We start from the raw sequence: 8,246 nt of genomic DNA on the forward strand, positions 1-8,246 counted from the left end.
CCTGGCTGGAAGGGCATTTTCTTGATTGCTGTGGAAGGGCTCAGACTACTGTGGATGGAGCATTTCTTGAGTAGGTAGTTTTGTTGTGGCAGTTCTAGGGGAGCAGGTCAGTAAGCAGTGTTCCTTCATGGTTTCCGCTTTAGTTTTTGTCTCTAGTTTTCTACCTTCAGTTCCTGTCCTGATTTCCTGCACTGATGGAGCATGATCTGAGAGTTGTAAGATGAAATAAACTCTTCACAAAATTGTGCTTGGTCATGGTGTGAAAACAATCATAACAACAAAGAAGTTACTACACACAAGTTCTCAGAAGCAGTTTAAGTAGAAAGAAAATGGGACTCTGAGATACTCACCTGACAGAAGAACAAACATGCAGGAATGTAACAAATGCTTGGAATTTTATCTGTTCTCAGTCAGGCCCAAGATGAGATGCAAGCTAAGTAATACCCTATCTATACCCTAGGGAGACCCAGAAGAAAAGGCTGATCTATGCTGTACCCAATTGTGTGATTCACTGAACGATCATGCTTACATCCGCTTAAGCCATTAATTTGAAGATGATTACTTTAGACAACACTCAATAACTATTAATTTGCCTTTGTGTGGTTTTCATTATCTTAAAACATGTTTAAAAAATTAAACAGTACTTTTAACTGAAAGCAATGTGACCTTTGAAAGGAAAATTTCTATTTCTTTATTGAAATTTTCTTTAACAGGAATGGTGGTTGCTAGAGTTAGGTTTTTTTTTGTTATTGATTTGTTTTTGTTTATTTGTTTGGCTTTTTGTTTTATTTTGTTTTGTTTGTGGCAACTTTACACAAGCTAGAAATATATGGGAAAAGGAATGTCAACTGAGAAAAGATTTTTATCACACTGCCTGTAGAGGTAAGCCTATAGAGTATTTTCTTGATTAATGATTGTTATAGGAAATTCTCTCCAGCATTGGGCAAGTGGTCATAGGTGCTATAAGAAAGCAGAGTGAATAAGTTGTGGGGAACAAGCCTGTAAGCAGCATCCCTCCTTCTGTTTGATGTCAGGGAATCAGGTCACTACCGTCTCATCATATTGATAGGTTAAACTATCAGCAAAATGAGCCAATTCAAGCCAGATTTATTCCAGGCAGGGAGGTTTGTTGGGAAGCTCCATTTGAACAGGTTCACTGACCCCAAGGACCAGAAAGTCACCATGGGAAAAAGGGAGGGGTAGGGGAGGAAGAGAGAAAGAGAGAAAAGGGCACAGAGAGAAAAAAGAAAAAAACGAGGTGAGAAATCAAAATGTCTGGATTATATAGGGAAGAGCCTCTGGGGTGTGGAGGGCAGTTCAGCCCCTGGGCTGGAAATTCAGGGTTGGGGGCAGAGTATGCCAGGTAGGGACTGAGGGATTTTGGGAGAACCTGGAAGCCAGATCTGCTTTGGTATGTAAAATATGTACCTCGGACCCTTGTCCCAGGTTAAATCAAACACCTATCATAATGGACAACAACACTAAAATGAAATAAACTTCCTCCCATGTTGGCTTTGGTTATAGTGTTTATACCAGTAAAGGGAAGCATCCTAAGCCACCTAGCCAGAGATAAATGGGTTAAAGCAAGGTAGATACATCCCAGTTTATAGAGGGAGGTCTGTGCTGTCTAATGCCTTATAATTGACCCTTTCTCTGAAAATCAAACAACACCAACACCAAACTAAATACATGTAACAAAAGTCCCAATACCAGACATCAGAAGTCCACTTTTGAGTTTTTGCTGAGAATTGAACTCAGGACCTCTAGAGTAGCCACTGCTCTTAGCTGCTGAGCCATCTCTCCAAACCCTGAGATGATTTTGTGTTTGCACTGTGCTACAAAGAACCACTGGGAACGTGTTGACTGCTTGTAGCTGTAGAAAGAGCTGTATAGGGGACAGAGATCTGAAGAAAAAAACAAGGATTGAATAGCCATCAGGAAATGGGATTTGGAGGCACCCATGGATGCTAGCGAGCATATTACTCTATCAACATTGGTTAAAAGAGGAAATCAAAAAGGACATTTAAAAATATCCCAAATTGAATGAAAATGAATACAAATTATACCCAGATCATTGGAGCACAAAAAATTAGTCATAAAAGGAAAATTTATAGAGTTATTGCCAACATTCAAATTTGATAGGGCTAAAATGAGTTTCTTATCAATGTACCTAAATGGGTTAAAAAATTTTAATCCATGAAGTTTTATTTTATTTTAATATTTATTTTAGGATTTTTAAAATTGTTTACATGTACACCACCACCACCACCACCACCAACATTAAAATGACAGATATTAACAACATTGATCATTAATATGATACAATATCAATGGACTCAATGCCCCCAATAAAAAGGCACAGGCTAACAGAATGGATACATAAGGAGAATTTGTCATTCTGCTGTAGAAACATATCTCAGCCACAGAGATAAATATTACCTCAGAGTAATAGGCTGGAAAAAAGTTTTCCAAGCAAATGGACGCAAGAAACAAGCTGGAGTAGCCATTCTAATATCTACTAAAATACACTTTCAAGCAAAATTAATCAAAAGAGGTGGGAAAGGACACCCACCTCTTACCAAATACTTACCAAAGGGAAAATTGACTAAGAGGACATCTTGATTCTGAACATGTATGCCCCAGTTGCAAGGGTAACCACATTTGTAAAAGAAACATTACTAAAGATTAAATCACACATTGACACCCCCACATTAATACTGGGAGACTTCAACACCCCACTTTCACCAAAGGACAGGTCATTGAGACAGAAACTAAACAGAAAAATAAATAAACTAATAGAGGTTATGACTCTAATAGACCTAACAGAAATCGATAGAACACTTTACCCAAACACAAAAGCTTCTCATCACCTCATGAAACCTTCTCCAAAATTGATAATATAATCAGTCTCAAAGCAAGCCTCAACAGATACCAGAAGATTGAAATAACCCCTTGCATCCTATCACTATGGATACCTGGACTTAACAACAATAGAAACAATAGGAAGCCTACGTATTCATGGAAACTGAACAACTGAAGGATTTGCATGAGGGGGCTCTTAGAGTAGAGGAAGGACTGATATTGTGTTTGTTGTAAATGGACTAAGTAAGTAAATTTCATTTAAAAAATTAACAATAAAATAAATGAGACCTCATGAAACTGAAAACCTTCTGTAAGTTCTTTGACACCATCAACAGGACAAAATGAGAGTCTACAGATTTTGAAAAGATCTTCACTAACCCTACATCAGATGAAGGTTAATATCCTAAATATATAAAGAACTCAAGAAGGTAGATACAAACAAACCAAATAACCTAATTAGAAAATGGGAGACTTTGCAGCCAAATGGGGGAACAACAGTGTCAACCAGCCAGAACTGCCCAGAGATCCCGGGGACTGGACTACCAACAAAAGAATACACATGGAGGGACCCATGGCTCTGGTTGCATATGTGGCAGAGGATGGACTTGTTGGATATCAGCGGGAGGAGTGGCTCTTGGGCCTGAGGGTGTTCGATGCCCCAGTGTAGGGTAATGCCAGGTTGAGAAGATAGGGGTGGATGGGTGGGTGGGTAGGGGAGCACCCTCATAAAGGCAGGGGGATGGGATAAGGGGGTTTCTGAAGGGGAGACCTGAAAGGGGGAAACAATTAAAATGTAAATAAAATATCCAATAAAAAATTCAAAAAAAAAAGAGATAGAGAGAATGGAAAAAAATGGGCTACAGACCTAAACAGAAAATTCTCATTAAAGAAATCTTTTAATGACTGAGAAACACTTAAAGAAAAATTCACATTCTTGGTTATTAGAGAAACACAAATCAAAATGACTCTAAGATTCCACCTTATACCCATCAGAATGGCTTAGACCAAAAACTCAAGGGACGGAACATGCTGGTGAAAATCTGGAGCAAGTGAAACACTCCTCCATTGCTAGTGGGAGTGCAAACATGTACAACTACTCTGGAAATCAATTTATCGGTATCTCAGAAAATTGGGAATAGTTCTACCTCAAGACCCAGCTATATCACTCCTGGGCATATACCCAAAAGATGTTCTACCATCCCACAAGAGGCCACCACTTTTTTATATGCATATGAATATATTAGAATAAGCTTTTCACATAACTCTTTCAAAAGGCTTTTAGTGCTAGTGCCTCCCAGGACTTGATAATAAAATTCTATTTTACAAGGTATCACATATTCGAATTGAAGAACATGTTGGGATAAAGAAGCAAGTACCTTAGAAACTTTTTTTTTCTAGTGCCTACTTCTCCTAGGTCTGGTAAGTGTCCATGCTACTGGAGAATTATTATTGTCAACTTTCCCAGCTATGAAACCTGCAAGCTACAACAATGAGTTACTGGAAATGCATACCCCGTGGTGTAATAGTTGTATAAAAGTTGCTAGAGTAACTACATACGTTCTGATTGGATTTAAGATGTACTCTACAGGATGGATGCCGTGCCTTGTACATCTATCAGGACATACAACACTTTACTAAATAGTTCTTAGATACTAGAGGAAAACTACTACAATTACTCGGCTGTGAATGGTTATACTGTCCAGAATGCTCCTAGTGAATTATCACTATACCAGTAGTTCAGTGCATATCTCATCAGAGAAGCTTCCTTCTGTAGATGGCGGTCAGCATAGGGACCCACAACTGGTTATCATAGTGAGAATGGGGGCTTCAGGGTGCTTAGATCTAAATGGGACTTTTATAAAACATCCCTCTTCCCAAGGCCCAGGAATCAAATTAGTCTACATAAGCTAAGTTATCTTGCCACCCCCATGAATTCATTTTATAAATAAAATTATAGTGTTGAGAGGGAAGTCATATGCATTTTTGCCAACAGATTTTGACGAAGTTCTACTTAACCTTAAACCATGTCCACATGATTTTCAAGGACTATGAGAAAACTGTGATGGCATCATTATCAACTGTGACACAGAAGCCACTCTATCACTCAGTTCACCTCCATTTGTTTTTTTTATCCAGTTTAATTTTTGTTGCATTACCATCAGAAATGATACAATGAGCTATCTGATCTTTTTGAATTTGTAATTATTTGTTTTGTGGCCTGCAAGGCGGTCTATTTTAGAAAAGCTTCAGGGACTTGAGTCTGCATGAGTGTGGGTTCTGAACTGTGATATTTCAAAGGGAAGGACCAGGGATAAGAAAATAAACAGGACAGAAAGCTGAGGTCAGGAGGACTAATTAAGCTGGTGGCTCATACTGGCAAGTTTATTAAGGGGGACTATATCTTATATACTGTTTGCAGTGGGAAACAACATCATCATAAAGCAATCACAGATCAGGAGGGAATCTGCAGGAAGCTTATCAATCAATGTTGTGTAAAGGGAATATACACTCCAAAGTGTCTTACAGACCAAGCACACTCGGAGCTGATAACTACCAACTTTCTGGGGATAAATAGAATTCCCAGGAATTAAAAACTTGACTCCCTCAAGGTCATGAACCCACTCCCACCAGTAGTAAAGAACACAGCAGTAAAGTGCCCTTTATCCTTTTATCAAGGCCTCTGAGAAAGCCTTGGATAGGTCTTGTCCCCATTGCTTTCCGGTGTTGATGAGAAGAATGTGTGTATCCGCTGGTGTTTGGGTATCCTGTTCTATAGATATGTGCTAAGTAATCTTGATACATGATGTCAATTAATTTTATTTCTTTGTATACTTTTTGTCTAGATAATATGTCTAATGGAAAAAGTGCAGTATTGAAATCATCCATTAACATGTTGCCATTAATCTGCACTTTTAAACATAGTAGTAAATTTTTGCAAAATAGAGTGCATCTCAAAGTTTGGTGCATGTATGTTGAAGACAAGAGGTATTCTTGATTAACTTTTCCCTTTATTAGAATTTATTAGTTAAGCCTGCTTGCTTCCTGATCTCATTTGATTGGAGTAATTTTATCTATCCTTGAACACTAAGATAGTGCCTTTCTTTAAAGCTATGGTGCATTTATTGCAGACAACAGATAAATAGATTTTGTTTTTTGATGTATTCAATCAGCCAATCTTGTATGTGTTGACTTAGTCATCATGCTGTTGATTTTTGATGTCATCGATTGTGTATTCAGTGGTACTCTTTGTCATATTTATATTCATAGTATAGACGCTATGCTCATTCATTTCTTTGGCCTGTTCTATTATTTCCTATATTTCCTTTAGGTTTGGTTTGTTAGGTATAACATGTTTAAGCTGTTTATGTCGTGGAGTTTTTTCATTCTCCTTTAATCATGGAATTGTTTTTCTGTGTATTATTCTAGATTGCAGCAGTTTTAGGATTTTAGGACTTGGGACACATTGTTCCAGTCTCCTCTAGTTTTCGAGCTTCCTAATGAGAATTCCCCCCTTGTGTAGATAGAAATATGATGCTATTTGGGGAGGCCAAAATCTTGGCTGTAGTGCATGGTGGGTGATCAGGTGAGCCCCAGACACTATTTTAAGAACAGGATCCTGTCTGACTTTAAAATTTGATTTGTAAACATTAATAGGGAATTTCATTTCATTTCATAAGAAAGCAGAATTTTCTTATATTTATTTGTCCAACACAAATTTGCAAATATCTTTTTGATCTCATTTTATAGTCAAACAAATTGGCCAAGGATTGGGTGTTAGGAACTATCATTTTTTTTATAGGTATTTAAGGGAAAATATCCAAGCTTAAATTATCTATCCATAGTTTCAATAGGAAACAATGAAACTCTGAATTAATAGAACCAAACTGTCCCCTCATTCCATAATTAGAAACACTTCATAATGAGAAACACTCAGCCAGGTAGTGGTGGCGCATACCTTTAATCCCAGCACTTGGGAGGTAGAGGAAGGTGGATTTTTGAGTTCGAGGCCAGCCTGATCTACAGAGTGAGTTCCAGGACAGCCAGGGCTACCAGGGCTATACAGAGAAACCCTGTCTCGAAAAAACAAAACAAAACAAAAAAAAAGAAGGGAGAGAGTGAGAGAGAGAGAGAGAGAGAGAGAGAGAGAGAGAGAGAGAGAGAGAGAGAGAGAGAGAAACACTCATCCCTGAGGTGATGACCAGTGCTAACTTGAATATGTAGTTCTCTATACTAGTATTAGAGATCAAAGGGAAGAAAGTATGGATCATTGTTGAGGGTTTTAATGGTTTTAATGGCTGTCCCATGGCTGTGCAAGGCTACTCCCTAAGGAGAGACTTTGGTCTTGGAATTTCTGTAATAAGGTAGAGACTTCAGAGACTTGAGATCATAATTCTGGGTGTGATATTTCATTATCATGCTGAAACTCTAGGTAGTATAGTGGTGTTATGTTGGAGAGATTTTGTGTACCTGACACATGTAGTCATCTGAGTGGAGAAAAACTCAAATGAGAAAATGCCCCTATAAGATTGAGCTATAGACAATTCTGTAGAAGATTTATCATTTAATGATGTATGGAGGGAGGGGGTACACACTGTGGACAGTGCTATTTCTAGACTGTTTATACATGATTCTCTGAGAAAGCAGGAAGAGCAAGCCAGTAAATGTCAGCCCATCCAAGGGCTCTACATCAGCTCTGTTTTAAGTTCCTGCCCTGACTGCCTTTGATGACAGACAGGGATAAGAAAGTGTAAGGCAAATGTCCCCTTTGCTTCTCAGGTTGCCTTTCTCCTGATGTCTTATCACAGCAATAGTAACAAAGTAGTCCAGTCATGCAGGGGAGTTTCGAAATCTGTGAGAAATCCACCTGCAGAGTGAGAGCTACTGCTACCATGCAGGTGAGAGCTGAGACTACATCAATCATGACAGGGACCTCAGACTGTTCCCTCAAGTTTCCAGTCTCACTCTGGCTTTCCTAGGGGCAGATTCTAGTCGACAGGAGTTGTCACCAGGAAATAGGATTTGGAGGTTGCTTCTCTCTAGGTGACAAAGCAGAATGAAAAGGGGAATAGGCTTTAGAGCCTAGAGAAATCAAATACAAAGAAACACATTTAGAGGCCCATGGCTTAGACCTATGCTGTGGAAGCAGACTTCAATTCTTTTAAAAATTAGGCAACACTTTGATTACAACAAAGAAAAGTATGGCTGAGGTAAGACTTCCTTTTATTTGGTGGTGATGCTTTTGAAATGCAAGCAGAGAGGTCTCTTGAACTTCACACACACACACACACACACACACACACACAGATAGAGAGAGAAACAGAGAAACAGAGAAACAGAGATGGGGGAGAGGGAGAGGGAGAGGGAGAGGGAGAGGGAGAGGGAGA

This window comes from Grammomys surdaster, unplaced genomic scaffold (assembly GCF_004785775.1).
Source record: "Grammomys surdaster isolate TR1022 unplaced genomic scaffold, NIH_TR_1.0 185, whole genome shotgun sequence".
Classification (NCBI taxonomy): domain Eukaryota; kingdom Metazoa; phylum Chordata; class Mammalia; order Rodentia; family Muridae; genus Grammomys; species Grammomys surdaster.